The sequence below is a fragment of the Hylobates moloch genome, unplaced genomic scaffold (assembly GCF_009828535.3).
Source record: "Hylobates moloch isolate HMO894 unplaced genomic scaffold, HMol_V3 SCAFFOLD_16, whole genome shotgun sequence".
NCBI lineage: Eukaryota > Metazoa > Chordata > Mammalia > Primates > Hylobatidae > Hylobates > Hylobates moloch.
In genome coordinates, this window is record NW_026652291.1 from 59396363 (window position 1) to 59413556 (window position 17194).

At 40.4% G+C, this 17194-nt stretch overlaps 1 long non-coding RNA gene and 2 gene segments (V, D, J or C); 2 read left to right on the forward strand and 1 right to left on the reverse strand.

The window, feature by feature from the left end:
- LOC116484549 (T cell receptor alpha chain constant-like) overlaps positions 1-17194 on the forward strand; it is a 544481-nt gene that overhangs the window by 353417 nt on the left and 173870 nt on the right.
- Positions 1-17194, forward strand: part of LOC131381434 (T cell receptor alpha variable 41-like) — a 175309-nt gene that overhangs the window by 45113 nt on the left and 113002 nt on the right.
- LOC116484561 (uncharacterized) overlaps positions 7944-17194 on the reverse strand; it is a 65399-nt gene continuing 56148 nt past the window's right edge. The window contains exons 4-6 of the long non-coding RNA XR_009210205.1: positions 10901-10955; positions 10396-10532; positions 7944-10212 (exon numbers count right to left, since the gene is read on the reverse strand). This is a non-coding gene — a long non-coding RNA (uncharacterized LOC116484561). The remainder of the gene's footprint in view (positions 10213-10395; positions 10533-10900; positions 10956-17194) is intronic.

Below are 17194 nucleotides of genomic sequence, written 5' to 3' on the forward strand. Positions count from 1 at the left end.
ACCATTAATCACTCAGCTTCAATAAACCCCCACTCTAGTAAATAGGCAATAGTGTCATATTGTGTCTCCAAGGACTGGTATCATTTCAGAGCCAATGTCCAGAAATCCCCCAAAAGTCTGGTTATTTACCCTTCCCAAATGCACTATGACCTTGGCAAATGGCTTTAGGTCTTTTCAGGGAAGGAAAGAAGGAGAAATTACAGTCTAAACTTTTGGAATGTAAATATAAATTAGAAAAATCCTGCAGTCCTTTTGGCAGGCATGGTACCTCATCATTTTGTTCCTGCCCTGATAGGGCCTGCCAGGAGTTGAGTCTAGCTATAGGCATACAAACAATGAAAGATGATGGGGGTGAGTCTTGAGGGGTCTCAGCATTTTTCCACAGAGTAAGTCCTTACGGGATTTTCAATCAAGGGAGTACTAAACTCCTCAGAGGGAAAGGCTGCTTCTGCTGGGAACGAAGACAGGGCTTTCAAGGTTCTCAGCTTCCAAAGAATCTGCCTACATGTTGCCATCTCAATTTTCAGGGCCCCAACGCTATCCCAAACAAAGCCCTAATTTTAACTGCAAGACCTTGAATTGAATTGATGTTCTAATCTAGCTAGCTGTAGGACTTGGGCTTGAAATATCAGATCTTGCAGCTATGAGAGATAAGAGTTTCTTTCAGAGTAGTCACAAAGACTTTTCAGTCCCTTGCCTGCATCTTGAACTGAACACTCAATACCCTGAGTTTATTTCTTTTTCTCCATATTCTCTGTGACACTTTGAAGCAACCCACAAACTCCAGTCCTTATACTCCGTATTTCCACTACATCGTTCTATGGCAGCAGCTACCTGGTAATCTAACACCTTGCCTTCTATAAGCACTTGATATCGAGGACTACTGTGTCCCATTTACCATTGGCAGTATAGTCACTAATGCTTCATCAAATCAGAGAATCAATACCAAATTCCCATCCTTAAAATTCTGTCTCTGGATTCACTTCCAAGACCAATAGTTGTATCAGTTAAGTCAACCAGGGAAGCAGAACCACTGTGAATGATACGGAATATAAGAATAGTGGATTCGTTGTGGAATCAGACCTTACAGATGTGGGAGAAGCTAGAGAAGGAAAGGTCTGGAAGAAGGAGTCAGAGGATCAGAAAAAGGGTCATTAACCGGTCTATCTTATGCAGTAGCACAGATGGACCAGACAGGCTGGGGCCTGAGGGAAAATCTAGGAAGCGAAACACTTTCAACCACCAAAGTGGGACTGTGAAGGGGAGCTCATGGAGAAGTGTATGGAAAGTGGTTACTTCTCTGTAGCAACCACTTCTGTGGATCCACAGCCAAGTAGTTGGTTATGGGTCTGGAGTCACTGTTGTTCAGCAGAGCCAAGAGTCAGAAAGATTCACTGGATGCAGAGTGAAGGAAAGCAAGGACTATATGGGACCTACCAAGCATCTCTGCCTCTGTCCATCACTGTGTCTGACCACAGTGACTTTCTAAGAGTAACAGTTACCGCTTCTGTGTTCTAAATCTTTTCCCGTTTCATCTCTTAGCCAATGCTAATACAGAGAGATTCATGAAAGGGCATTCTGAGAAATGCAGTTGTCTGCTTAAGCAAGTTGACCAGCATAATCCAGCACAACTTCTAAATCTCAGAAGACAGCAAATGTGGGCAGAAAGAAAAGTACAGATGCTCCACGGGTTCACTGGTGATCTTTATGGCTGCAGCTGACCTAGGATTTGAGGAGATGCTTGGAGAGGGACAGAGGGGCACACAGGAACTTTCCTCTCAAATGTGAGGATATCAGCCTAGATCTACGAGGAGTCCTTTTGGAGATAAAAAGAACTTTATAGGAGATGATGAACAAAAGCCCCAATTTCTATATTAGACTATCTCCCTGAATGAGGGTGAATACCAAGAGGAGACTGAGCTAAGGCCTCAGCCCTCTGAATTCTAAAATGTAGAGAACTTCATTCTGATTTATTTTATACAAATGGTGCTGGTCTCTCGGACAGGACCTTGTCAAATGAAAGAAAGAGAGAAACGAAGTAGAAGATTCATAACCCAGCTCAGTAAAGAGGCTTACCTTTGCTCTTTGCTCGTCATCGTTCCCCCGCTCAGTCTCAGCTACCTGCCTCTGTGCAATAGCTACATAGTGCTCCTCAAGTATCTGCCTCCTGAACACAGAATTATAGCTAACAAGTATTTAAAATTTATGTATTTGGTGCACATCTTTCAGTATGAGCTTTTTGGCACCAACTCTTAGTGCATGCCAATATAAAAATAAACAATTTGAAATTATTTTAAGTGATTATCAAAAATAACAGCATAAATTCTATGATGTGGACTTCAGCCACAGTCCCTTCCAGGGACTCTTCCGGGCAGACCAAAAGAGAAAAGCTATCTGCAAAAGAAACTCAAAGTTCCCAGTACCAATAGCATTCTTGAGTCAGACACAGCTCCTTAAAAGACAAGTAATTTTCAGAGGCCCTAGGGTAAACTAAATTAGTTTTAACATAATACTATTTAAAGATGTAGAAATATAATATAATTTATAAACTCTATGTGCTTATTGCTCTTATGCCAACAATTTAAAAATATAAATTAAACATTCACAAAGCTTCAAAACCACTACAACTTCAATAAATAATTTTAATTTAATGTAATAATAATATTTGACTAAAACTAAATCACCAGGTTTTTTTCCTTCCAACTTTTATATTAGGTTTAGGTGGTATGTGTGCAAGTTTGTTGAATGGGTAAAGTATATGTCATGGGGGTTTGACAAGATACGGATTATTTCGTCACCCAGGTAATAAGCATAGTACCCAATAGGTAATTTTTCAAACTTCACTCTCCTCTTACCTTCCACCCTCAACTGGGCCCTGGTGTCTATTGTTCCCTTCTTTGTGTCCATGTGTACTCAATGTTTAACTCCCACTTATAAGTGAGAACATGTAGCATTTGGTTTTCTGTTCCTGCATTAATTCACTTAGGATGAGAACTTCCAGCTCCATCCATGTTGCTGCAAAGGATGTGATTTTATTCTTTTTTATGGCTGAGTAGTATTTCGTGGCATATATGTACCCCATTTTCTTTATCCAGTTCATCATTTAAGTCACCAGTTTTGAGTTTAATAGATGAAAGATATATACGTGGTGTTGGGTTTTGCTTATTAAATTGATTCTTCTCATTTTATACATAATTTTCATCCTTGTTTTCCTTTGTTTGAAACAAATTCATATTGAATTGTTAATTAATTCACTTGATGGGCCAATCAATTTACTGTGCACCAATAGTACAATACTGAAAGAAATGTTTTTAACTTTTAATGAAGCATTCTTTACTATTGTTAATCAACTGTAGCACAGTGATTTATACAGAAGATGAGCTCTACACAGTACAGCCATGTGAATGGGGAATTTAGCACCAATCATTCATTTAGTTCCCCATGCTTACAGCATGTTATGATTCCATTTTCCAATGACTGTTTTATATTCAAATTACTTGACATTATTAGGCCTTCACTTAGTATTAAAGTAACTATTAGTATTAGCAAAGCAGGGCATCAAAATCTTGTGACAGTATTTGCTTATAGTTGTTCAGCCCCAACATGAGTCAGTTGTGTTTTATGAGAGGTATGTACTCCTTATAATTTTGCATAATTTAAGGCTTATCTTTCCATGGGGAACTAGTTCACAGAGCCTAAATACCTACAACTTTGTAGCACATTTCTGTTTTGATGCCGCTCTTGATTTTCTTAGCATTATCTACAATATTTAGCAACTGCTCTTTTCTAAATTAGTGGTAAAACACAGCAAGGGAGTTGTTTGGCTTTTTCTGTGGGAGTGAATTATAGCTAACATCTGTGAAAAGTTATGTATCTGAATGCACATTTTCCAGCATGAGCTTTGGTACCAACTCCTAATGAATGCTAATATAAAAAGAAATAAAACTATTTGAAATTATTTAAGTGATTATTAACCATAATAGCATAAAATAACCAAGATCTCGTATAGAAATTCTCATAAAGCAACAGGTAGAACATACCATACTAACAATGGCTGGTCCTTTCCATTAAAGCTGAAGTAGCTCCACCACGTGGCAGGAGTAAAAACAATCTACGATTCCTTCAGCTTGTTCACCAACTGAAATTACGCAAATCTCATTTAAGTTTAATGAGCATCACAAAATTACCCATTTTTCTCAGAATATATGGGCTATTAATTTTTATATCACATTACTTAAATTTCACATAATTTATGCTGCCCAACTACATGTTTTAGACTACCATACCATTGAAAACACGTTTTTAACTCCATAAAATTATGAAGACCCATGAAAATTCTAGAGATGCACATATTCCAAGCATAATAAATATCACAAATAACTTTTAAATTCAATTTTTAAATAATTATTGTTACTATTATAATTTCCATACAGGTCTCAGAAGCATCTTAAAAGTAATGATAAATTTTGTCTCTGTAAAAAGAATACTATTCAAAAAAGGACAAAAAGTTAATAAATGTGGAATACTAACTTTGTAACTAATATATAAAATGCATGAGTTTTTCTGATTCCTAAATTCTTCCAACAGAAATTCAAATAACGTAAAATATTGGTATCTTTGAACCATAATTTATTACCTCGTTAATTTCAAAACAGCATACTAGTAACCTGATCTTTAACATTAGTTGTTACCAAATTATAGTTTTTTTTTAAATTTCCTAGGAAAGTATATCATTTTTTGATTATCGAATATCTCACCTCATAGGAATACGGTCATTGTTTTCCTTCCACTCTTTTGTATTTTCCAAATTTTCAATGTAATAAGCACATACTAATTTTATGATGAAATGAAATTTGTAAAAGAATAAAGGTTAATGTTAGAAGATAATTAACAAAATTATCTATCTGGAGTACAATACACAATACAAGGAAATTAATATAACATTCTACCTTGGTGGCGAGGAAAATAGGTGAGATATCTTTCCTATCACAACATAAAAGTATATGTTAGTAAATATTCATATTGGAAAGGAATGTATTCTATGACCTAGCAATTACTGTTTCCCAGTCTTATTGTAAAAGAAAGCATGGACCAGCAGCAATTTTGGGGCCATAAAAAGTTGGAAATAACATAATCATATAGTAAAAAGTGATACCACATATTATAATAAGTCTATATTCCATATATTAAAAATAATGACATGAATCTATATATAATGACAGGAGAAGATCGCCAAAATGCATTATTGATTGAAAACGCAAGTTGCAGAACAATATATAGAGTACTATATATTTATGTTGATAAAAATACTTGTATAGTATAAACCCTGAACATTGCACAGCAAAAGGACTGTAAGTACATTGATGAATTCCCTGTGATTAGTATCTCTGGAAGAGGGAATTATATTGTGGGATGGGAGGACAGTCAGTGGAGATTTTGGTATTAATTGCAGTGCTTTTATTTTTATAATAGGGATGTATTAGTATATTACTTGCATAATTAAACTTTAATTGTTTTTTAGGTTTTATTCTCCACCATCATATATTTGCATGCATATACCTATGCAAATAACAAAATCCACCTTTATTGGGGATTTGTGACTGGCATTTTTCTAAGCACTTTGTCATGTGTCATACATTGTATCATGTAAACTTATCATTAACCTTATGATGCTAATAGTATTTTCCCCATTTCACAGATGATGAAACCAAGCCTCAGAGGAACTGGGTACATTGCCCAAATTCACCAAGCCCATAAGGGTTACAATCAAAATTTGAATTCAAATTATCTGGCTCAGAGTCCACAATCTTAACCAAAATTTTTTTTTGCAAATTCCCTTGTAGAAGTGTGTACATCCGCATACAAGCATGCACACACACACAACCCTGCTGCCCAGCCTCTTCTCCCCCTGACACTTGAGTGCACAGGTCATTGATATCTTCCCTCCATAACTTTCCACCATTGACAGAAATGTGTTTGCTCAAAGGATGAGTTGAGGTGAAAACCTTACAACTTTAGTTGTTTTGTAAAAAGTCTGAGCAGATTTTTTATTTCGTATTTTGTTTTCCTGGTTACGCCTCTCCTTTTAAAGGTTTGAAAGGTGGCATTAATATCTATTTCTTTCCTGACTGCTCCATTTATTCGTTTCATTAGGATTAGTGAATTCTACTTGGTCTTTCCCCAATCCATTAATTTTTTTCCCTTCACTTAAAAAAAAAAAAAAAAACACTTGTTTTCCAAATGGCTTTGTGGTGGTAGTAGGCTTTGCTGATGGCTAGAGGAACCTCCTCATGGCAGTATCTTGGTTGAGTAATTGGTCCTCGTCTATATGTTCAAGAAGGTGAATGTTCTTAGTAAACCCAGAGGGGATCAGCCCATCAGAGGTAAGCTTCTGCTATCTACATTGAGACGAGATTCAGGCTTAACCTCAAATGCCAATGCATTTGCTCTTCTGGTCTCTCCCTTCTCCTCCTTATCATCATGACACTTTAAAAGCCAAATTACTGATAAGAAATTTGCTTGCTGAGAACATAGAAAGTTAAATGGCTCGAGAGAGGGGGTTGTACATTTTTCTTTAAATCTAAAAAACCACCATGAAGAATCCCAACCTCCCAACAAAAATTGCCCCTCTGTTAGTTGGATTTTACCTGCATTCAGTTTTAACATCTCTCTCCTCTGGACAGTGCTGACACTGTCCTTCTGGGAATTATTACTTCCTTAGACACATACTGCTAGAGTCAAGTTGGAACTTAGATTCTTTTACTTGTATAAGTGGGAGGCATTGTGTCTCCTCCCTTCATGCATTAATTTAATTAGAAAAACATTCACTGTCTCTCACTATCAGCCTACAGATTCTCTACCTTCTCAGCCCTGTGAGAGCCTTATCACACTGAGATAAATGGTCCTCTTTGTTGTTCCAAGGGGGTTCCTGAAGCACGGTAATGGGGAGGAGACCCCTAGATATCAAAGCAACTAATACAATCAACTCCAATCCAAGCCCCAAACCAAGTCTTTCCACCAGTTATTCCTTTCATACCTAAATGTTGTCCTCTTCCTCTGCAGCAGGATAAAAAATCAATTTCTAAGAGTAAAGGCAGTAAATAAAATTTCAGGGATATATAGTATATGTAAGTTTGAGTGCATAAAGTTAAAAGATTCCCAAATATCTAAAAATGTTTGAATTAAAAAATCAGTATCAAATAAGTAAAAAAAAATTTTAAAGGTACGTGAGCTGTATAACAGTCAAATGTTAATATGCTTAATATATTAAAAGTGTATATAAAAGGATAAGGACAACACTAGCCTGATGGATATATAGGCAAAATTCAGATACAAAAATTAGGTATAAATTACTAATGAATATTTGAAAAAAAACACTGAAAAGTTTAAAATGCAGTGAAGACAGCTATAATTCATATCAAGTTAACTATTTTTAAACAATCACAATCTAATGCTGATGAAATTGGGCACATTAAGAGCAATTACATTTATTACTGCTATGATTGCAAACTGATACAGTATAACACTAGATTATTTGGCATTAGGTATCAACAGCTTTTAAAATAGTCATCCTCTTGACCCAAATAATGGAAATCTGTCATTAAAAGGGTCTTCTGAGCAGATTTTATATAAGCAAAATGTTCATTAAATATTTTTCATACCTTCACATAATTTGAAATAACCTAACTATCCAACACTAGAGAAATGGTTAAGCAAATTGAGCAGCATCTACCCAGTAGAATACTATGCCACCATTAAAAATTAGATTTTCAAGAGTTTTAAATTACATGGGGGAAAATAAAGTTAACAGAAAATTGAATGTACAATAGGGCCTCCACAATGTCAGAAAATATACTTAAGACCAAAGACTAAAAGGAAATATGCCAAAATGATGTAGTTATTGTCTCTGGGTAGTGAGATAATAGATTATTTCCTTCTTCCTCTTCTTTTTATAATTATATGTAAACCACAATTTCTTCTTCCATGACAACATATTTTTATAATGAGAAAAAATGATCTAATAACAGTATCTTTTAAATACAAAGTTATGTGCCCTGAAAACATTTCTAGTTTCCCTTAAAGTCATTTGTCTAACATAAGTAAATTTGTCTAAATCTCTCTAGAATACACATTCATATGCTCTACCCCAGGAGCAAGGAGTTCCTAAAATCTTCTCCCTACTATGTAAAATAAAACTGCCTTTAATTTTTTCTGAATTTATTTCAGACTTCAAGTAGAGTTCTTTATTATTTCTGTTCAACAGCACAAACTACAAACATAATCTGTTTGGCAAACCATTTTTATTCAAAAGTATAATAATGCCTTGTTTTTAATCCTTCCAGAGGACCTAGTGGAAGAAAATACCTAACATCAGGGAAGAGTAGGAGCCGCCTAAATTGACCACAGAATTGTATTTGGCCACTGTCCTCAAAAAATTCAAGTGTATTCAGTAATCCTGAATACCTATTTACAACAAGCATTCCTACTATAATAGGTCATGAGGATTAAAATGAGGTGAGTTCAATGGTGAGCATGACATGTAGCCATAGCAATTAATCTTAGGTTCCTTCTCCCTTAGAAATGGCTAATAAAACAGAAGAAATGCTGTATCAATAATTTCAGAATAACATGGAATAATTGTAGATATTTCTATAAGATTTGTACCAGATCCACTAGAACAAATCTACCAGTAGCTAAACACTGTAGAGTCCCTAAAAATGGACAAGGAGAAGATGTGACAAAGAAGCTTTTTAGGGGAATAGAGTCATCCTAAAAACTGAAGATGTTTTCTGCTCTGCCAATCAAGGAGTCACCGTTCTTTCCCCAGCAAGAAGGAGAGTGAAAAGAGGACCAAATTGGAAGCCCCAAATTTGCATTTGAATCATCACCCTTCATAGCTAATTGTAAGATTTGAGCATTCTCTGGATCTCAGTTTGCCACCCATAAAATGATGGGTGGACTGAAAGACTTCTAAGTTTTCCAGTTCTGACATTGCATGGGTCTATAAGGAGCTCCATCTTGGTTGGCCCCTGGAGGCACCTGGAGACTTTGGTTTTAGGGAACCAAAGAGTCTCAGTGTTGAATGAGGATATAGTTCCCCAGTGTAGAATTTTAGAAACTATGCAAGCACTTGGGTCTTTAAAAAAAAAAAGTTGGTCCCTGGGCTGTCTCTTACAACTTTAATATTTACACTATGACAAAGTGAAAGTGCTCATTAGTATTTGAGCCAAAGTAATACCAGTCTCTTTATTCATTCCAATGAGCTTATTTTACATGAGCAAGAAAGAACTGGAGAGGTACAGACCCATGGGATATTTGCCTAGCCTAAGTGAGTCTCAGATGGAAATAAATATGAAAAGCGTTAGCATGGGACCTGTGAGAAATTGATTCTTACATCCGGCCTCCAAAGGGTCAAGCCACAAATAAGTGACCTTTGACATGCCCCTTCTCTAGTTCAGCCTGGAGCTGCCCACATTTCCCAGTGGTGTCCAGTCAACTCATTCTCCTGATATAGGATCATCAGAGAGAATCCAGAGCGATGGCAGCTGTGGGTAAGGGGCTGCCAAATAATAGCGGAACAAAGATCTCTTCCAAGTTTCTATTTCCTCCAAATAGCTCAAATACCTCAAGAGTCCAGCTCCCCCTAAAGACTGCATTTTCTTAGCTGCATTCTCTCTAGTTGTGATGAGCGTCTCAAAAAGGAACACCTCTCCTCCTGAGTTTATGATAGTTTATGACCTGCCACTTCATTTCCAGCAGTGTGTCCCAGTTCCTCTTGCAATCCACAAAGGACACTACTGAAAGCAGTAGCCTGGTGTGAGCTCTTGCCTCTCAGGATTAGCTGTGATCTTACTGCTGGGGTGGGAGCACACTTGGCCACAGGGCCCAAAAGAACTGCTGTCACTGAAAAGAGCACCTTCCTGTATTTGAGGGCTCTTCCTCTCTTCTGGTACACCTGGGGAAAAACCTGGCAGAGTCCACCCACAGTCTTTGAGGATTAATTCTGTAAGAACTTCTTACACTGAAGGGAATCCTCCTCCAGGGGATGATTCTGCTCTGTGCTTCTGCGCTCTGATGGCAATCACATCAACATCGCCGGGGGCTGTGGCAGAAGAGGAACATCACCCACTGGAAACCAGGGGCAAGTTGCTCCTCTGTAGTTCCAGGAAATGGCCAGAGGCACAGCTCTGCTGTTCCAATTTGCAGTTTTCTCTAACATCAAAAACAAAATGTGATTTGCATTTGAAATTTTACAGAATTCCTCATTTTAGGTCAAGACTGGCCTTACCTATAGGTTAGTGACTTATGTGGTAGCATTTAACACACACACACACACACACACACACACGTACACACACAAATATTATCCATAAAAAGAATTATATTCCCACCAACCTGCTGTGGCATTCATCAGTGACCGTTTGAAGTTCAGCCATTGAAGGTGCAGGTTAAAATGCAAATTTGTTTCTTGGAGAGGTAGCACATAGAGTTATTATCAACTGTTAATGCTCCAGTATTCCTGGAATGTCAGACTAAGAAGTTTGGGTTAAAAATTAACATATCGATAAGTGAAGACTGGCTTTATATATTACATATTTAATTTATAAAAATGGTAACATTAAAAGGTGGCACCAAAATGTAAATAGAATCAAGATCACTTTGGATAAATTAATGCATGACACATCTTTGATATGTTATTAATGGAAATGAATTTGGGGGATCTAATTTAGCCTTTGAGATTAGTGTCAACAAAGAAAGGTGTCTCCTCTGGTGCCCATGGCAGAAGCAGAACATTAGTACAATTCACCATAGATCAGGTTCACTTTGTAATTCAGTGTAAGTGGCTTATATGATAGAGAGGGCAGGAAGATCTGGTTTTGACTCTGTCTCTACTACTTACAAGATGCATGAAGCTGCTCAAGTCACTTAAGCAAGGTGAGCCTCAGGCTCTTCATCTACAAAAGTGGGATGTAGAAAAGAAGAGTAAATGTAAAATTCGTGTTCAGTAGTTGTCTATTAAAGAATCTCGCCTTCCTTCCTCTATTCACATCCATCAGGGAGAGGCTGATGGTGCCAGCTAAGGACCTCGGCACTCCTAGACCTATTTCTGAACAATTAATAGCTCTGAATTTGGGACAGGAATGTTACTCTCATGGTTAATTCCTTGCTCACCTGTCTGCTGGTGCTTGTTCACAATGTCAAAGATATGGCAACTTCATGGGAAGGCAGGGTTAACTTTTTGGTGTTTTTGCACTAGCCTGTATGTCTGTCTACCTTTCATATGAGAACCACCTTGTTGATTCAGACTGGAAGCTTCAACAGAGAAGTTTCTGTCCATTTAATGCATTGGGGATGGTGCTCAACAGAGAACCACACTCAAATTGGGGTTTAATAATACGTCAATATCATGGTTACAAAAGAAACCTCCCTCTCTCACCAAATCACTGAATCCCATATTCTATAAAAACAAAATTGAACTGCAAATATCACCACCATGACAAGAGGATTTAGGCACAGTGACCAACTGATTAAATTCTATTTGTCATCCAGAGTGACCCTGGAGGGCTTCAGAGCCTGGAGGAAACCTCTCTGTGACTCTACTCACATCTTTACATACAGAAAATCAAATTAGGCTGAGTATCTACAGCGGCTTCCAGAAGTAAACTGATTGCCGAAGGGCAGCCTGCTGCCTGAGGACTACAGGGGACAAGGAAGGGGTGGGCCACCTGGAAGGGAGCTCGGCCTTCTCAGCACCTGGAGTTGGTTTCCAGATGATCACATAGTTTAACCCTTTTCTTTTATAGACAAGGAAATTGAGGCCCAGAAACGTTAACAGTCTTGCCCAAGACCTAAGATTAGAAGGCAGAGTCGGGGTTGAGAATTGCTTATGCGAGACTCAGACCCAAAGCAGACGACCACATTTTCAAATTCAGTGAAAACTGGAAAAATCATATGGGCCTACCCAGCCTGGAAAATCCCCATGTCTTACCAATACATAGTAAATGAATCAACGATTGACAAGTTTACTTGAAAACCAATCAGAAGGCCTCTCCCACATGCAAAAATCCCACTCTAATAGAACACTCATCGCCTGTCAGACTGTCTTAACACTTCTTCCTTTTTCTTTCTTTGCAAACCCCTTTGAGCCTGTGCCAGAATTGACAGTGCCTGCCACCCTCTCTGCAGTCAGTTCTGACCAGTTCTCTGGGGTTTACACCCGTCCTCTGGCCACTTTTCCGCTACACTTCCTGCATCTGCTTGTTTCACCCTGGCCCCAGCTTTACCTGAGGGGTGCTTGGCCTGTGCCTTGAGTTCCAGGGCCTATGTTTACTTCAAAAATATTAATTTCAATTCCTTCTACTTGTTCCAAAGCCAACAGAGCCTCTCATAAGCAGGCAAGCCCCACCACTTGTTATGTAGTTGAAGCTGAGGAGCCTGCAAGTCCCAGTCAACTTTATCACCTCCCTCTTCTGAGGGGTGGAAGTCCCCAACATCTCAGGGTCCCCTGAGAGTGCGGGGATTCCCACATCGGCAAGTACCTGCTTCAGAGAAGCCCATGAGAAACTGGCCCAGAACAAGCAGGGCCACCCTCCCATTGTGGGAAAGCGAATGGCAGAAGGAGTCTGGCTGGAGGTCACTCCTGCCACTGATCTTCCTCATTCGGGTCCAGCCTGTCAGAGGAAAAAGCTCAGTGGTGGGTGGGGGTATCTGGCTCTCCCCCACCCTCATTCTCAGGGATTCAGTAGTCCCTGGGAACAAGATTCAGCTAAGGAATTTCTGGGATGCTGGTTGGTTCTGGCCCTAAGGACACTGGGAGTGACAGCGGGCTGCTGAGGATGTGACAGTGACTGGGCTGTTCCCTTCATGTGACTCTACCAGGGCAAGCCCTGGCCAAATCCCAGCACCTGCTGAAAGTTGAAGCTAACCACTGGAGTGATTAGATTCGTGACATGTGATGGAGGCCTGGGGAGTGCGGCTCCTGGGAAAGGACACAGCTAAGGAATCTCCTCCCTCCCAGCATTGCTTGACACTTTCACAAAGACAGTGGTAGGTAGAGGAGGAAGGAGAATTGGCCTACTCCTTCCTTTTGGCTGTATATGGTCATATAAATTGTCAGAACTTTATATCTAGATTCAAGTTCTATCTCTAGCACAATTAGCTCTAAAACTCTGGGAACGTTATTTAACCTCCTGGGTGCTCTTTGTTCACAAAATGGGAACGTAATACATACCTTGGTCGGCTGTGAAAATTATATGAGTCAGTGGTGTGGGGAAGTTGAAGGCATGCAGTAGATGCGCAAGGAAAATTAAATTCCGTTCCCCAGTTCCTGGCTTGCAAGTTGGGGGTTAAACTCAGTTAAGCTCAGAGAAGACATGACATGACAGGGGATCAAGGGAGAAGTGGGAAGCTCACGGGCTGTGGTTCTCACTGATCCACATTAGACTCCAAATGACAACACACTCACAATCCCATGAAATTGAGCAGAATTTCTCTTCTTTCTTGTGACATTTCCAGAAATGAAGAGAGAGGGAAGGAAGACACGGAGACTCTGATCTTTGGCTTCACTTTGGTTCCAAGACCTGGAGCTGATAGTGTATGGAGGGTTGCCTGTTTGTCCAGGCAATATGAATAAGACCAAGGTAACCCAGCCCAACTCTAGGACACAGCTAAGACAACAAGCAGCTGTGTCTTGTGTCTCAGCGCTCACAGAAATGTATAAATCATCTGATACCAACTGCTCCCTGGCAGCCTCTGTCTCCAGAATATAAATGCCCAACTACAGGACTGGCAAAGAAACCAAGCCCTGCGCAATGCCTACTATGGACCCTTATTTCTTGTGGTTTGCTAAGAAAAAAGTAGGCCCAGGGGAGAGGAAGGGGACAACCAGGAGGGTCTAAAGTTCTTCTGACTGAAAGAAAAGACCACATGAGAGAGAGAGAAAGGAATCAGTTAAGTAATAAAAGGTTGTGAGTTTATTTATAATTCAACTAAACAAATTATCTTCCTGCACAAACATTCTGAGGATTAAGTGAACAATATAATACTTTTCTGAGCTCTTTCTGATCAGATGCTTTGCTGTTAAAGGTTATATTCCTGGGGAGTTGATACTGAAGCTTCTTGTTCCTTGTCAGTAAGCACAAGGAGAGGCCAACCCTCTGTAAATTTAAATTACACAAAACCTTTCCCCAAACTGTCTGGTCTCTTAACAGCCCCTTTTCACTGAACCCTGTGGTTATGGAATGTAAGTATCTTTATCACAGCAGCACAGACTTTTGAAAATTTGACATAATCGAATTTCTTCCTCACAAGGCATATCAAATACCATTGCAAACTAGTGGGATTTTTTGCTTTTAATCAAGACTAAAGCCGAGGGTCTTTTATTTGTTTGTTTGTGCTTAGATATTTCCACATGACCAATAAAATGTTCTCTCTGACCATCATCCCTGCTGTCTAGAAGTGCCAGGAACCTTCACTCACCCTCACCTCCAGAGGTAAGGGTATGAACGGATTGTGAAAAAACACAGCAGAACACTGGGGTCAGCAGAGAGAAAGCGGGAGAACCCCGTGGGCAGATAATCTAAAAGCAGCAAAGAATCAAAGGGAAACTAACACAAGTGCCTGAAGATGGAGACAACAATTTTTAGTGATTTTGGCTTGTCTGTGTTCTATGAAGCTCTAACTCATTGGCAACCTAGTGTGAAAATTTACGAAATATTTTTGGATTTATCTCTGTAATTCCAGGTCTGGCACGGTATAGTTTTCTTGAATGAATAAACGAATGAACATGTCAATCAATGAATGAACAGTAATATTAAGGAGGGGGAGAAAACCATTACAGGTCAATGAATGGGGTCCTGGAAGATTCCCCTTGTCTCCCATTGTCTTCCGACTCAGGCAGACAACAGCTGGAGCAGAGTCCCTAGACTTTGGGGACTTAGGAGGCCATACATCTTAGAGAGCATTTCACCATCAACTGCAATTCCTTCGGCAGTTTGAATTATAATATTTACTTCCATGATACACTCTTCAGCTGTTGTAACTGCTAGTGACCCTTCTCTGAATCCCTACTTCGTATGTCAGACATTTTTTATATGGAGAATTAATACAGCCTTGACTGCTATGCTTCTTTTTTACTTCCCTGTCTAATAATAAGATCCTCAAGGGTCGAGACTGCCATACTCTTGTTTCTTATGTTTACTTCACTGCATATCCTAGAGCTGGGTACATATGGAAGAATGAATCAATTAATGAAATTAATGAACACATGCTGAGGTTTAAAGAGAATATCAACTGCTCGGTTTGATGACAAAAAGCAACATCACTCTGTGTCTAGCTCCCAGCCCAGAGGTGCGGGCTCCATCCTCTCGTGTGAGGAGCCCACGGTGATGCACAGGCACCTGCACCCCGTGCCTAAACCCTGCAGCTGGCACGGGCCCTGCCTGCTCTTCATTCACCGTTCTCACGAGTTGTAATGACAGGTTCAGCCCTCCATGTCACAGTGTGTTTTCCATCCTGGGGAGTGTTTCACAGCTATCCCAAGCCCCACGCTGACGAATCACGGCCGAAAACACACTCCGATGCCAGCACAGACCACGGAGCAAGTGTCAGACAAGATCAGCCTCGGAAAACTGAGTCCTGAATTGCGATGGAAGTGGGCTTCCTCTTACAAGGACTTTGTGTGGAGATGCGCAGGTGGGCTGTTGGAAAAGACCTGTGGAATTCCCTTCCTCTGGGTGCCTTTTCCGTCCCAACCTCTGGGGATTCCTCAAGAATCGGGGGGTTTCAGCACGGAGTGTGGGACTCTGTCTGCCCCAAGATCAGAGGATTCACCTTGGCTTTTGGAAAGAACTGCCCAATGTATCAGGTTTTTATGGGTCAGTTTTAGAGTTGGGAATGCGGACAGATTCGTAAGAAAGTCGACAGAGCATATCTCTCCACAGCGGAGAAGGCTCTCAAGCCCCAGAAGGCAATCTCACGGTGGTCTAGGTGGATGTCACGGGACGAGAATCAACCCTCAGCTGCCAAGAGGAATCTGAGGAGATCCAGGATTACGGTTTTTATGTAACTGTCTTACTCCTGTTTCACAAGGGCCAAAACTTCAGCCCCGTTATGAAATCAACAAATGCAGAAAAGAGACAAGTGGCCACTAGATGGCAGCAGATGGTAAGAAACGTGAGTTGCAGACGGGCTGGGCAGAGTTAGGCTGGAAGCCCCTCCATTTTGCTTTACATCTTTAATGAGATATGTGAAGAAAATTAGTCCCTTACATGCCAGACACAGATGCCACAGCATATGGAGAGATGCCGCACAGCAGTATTTCTCTGGTTATTAAACAGGAGGCACCTAACCAGTCATTCACTGCATCATCATGCAGAGTTATCCTTTAGGTCTCCTGATACTGTTGTTGACAAGGTAATAACAGAAGAAAGCAGTTGAGAAGACTGACGTCGGGACGTGGGCCTCTGGGCTCGTGGGACTTCGCCATGCCAGGGGACGGGGCGCATTGCCAGAAATTGAGGAGCAGCCCACTGGGGCCACTTTTCCGTGACCGGGGTGACACTGTGTGGCTTCTGCTGCCAGGCTTAGTCCCAGCAGGCATCTGCTGCTCTCTGGTCCCCCTGGCAGCCCTCGGGGGCTCATTTATTCAGAAGCCCCATTACCACGAGACAATTCCGTGGTCTGACCTTTCACCACAAACCCCAAATGGGAAAGGGAGCTCTGGGAATTTTAAAGAGCAAACCACACTTGCTTCTCCAGCAAAATTGAAAAGATACAGCATAACTAGAGTGCATTCAGACGCACATAGATAGGGAAACGCGGTTTCCATGCTGCCCCAAACAAAAGGAGGGAGTCCAGTCCTGCCGACTGCGGGGAACAGCCTCACTCGGAAGACACTTTTTCCTGGGAGTGTTCCCAGGTCCAGAGCAGGCAGGGATTGCCCTACTTTATGACTATATTCTCCCCACTTCCCCACTCCTCACACTTTTCTCCAACCCCACCACTCAGTCTGACTATTCCTTTATTTAATTCTTCCACACTCCCAAACCCAGGGGCTTCATAAGACCTTCATGGTAGCTGAGGAACAGAGAACAGATTATTCAGTCCAGGCAGCCAGTCCCCGTCTCAGGCCCAACAAGAAACTGTTATCTTATTAACCTGAAAGCCCAGAACTCCCAGGACTTCTCAGAGTCAC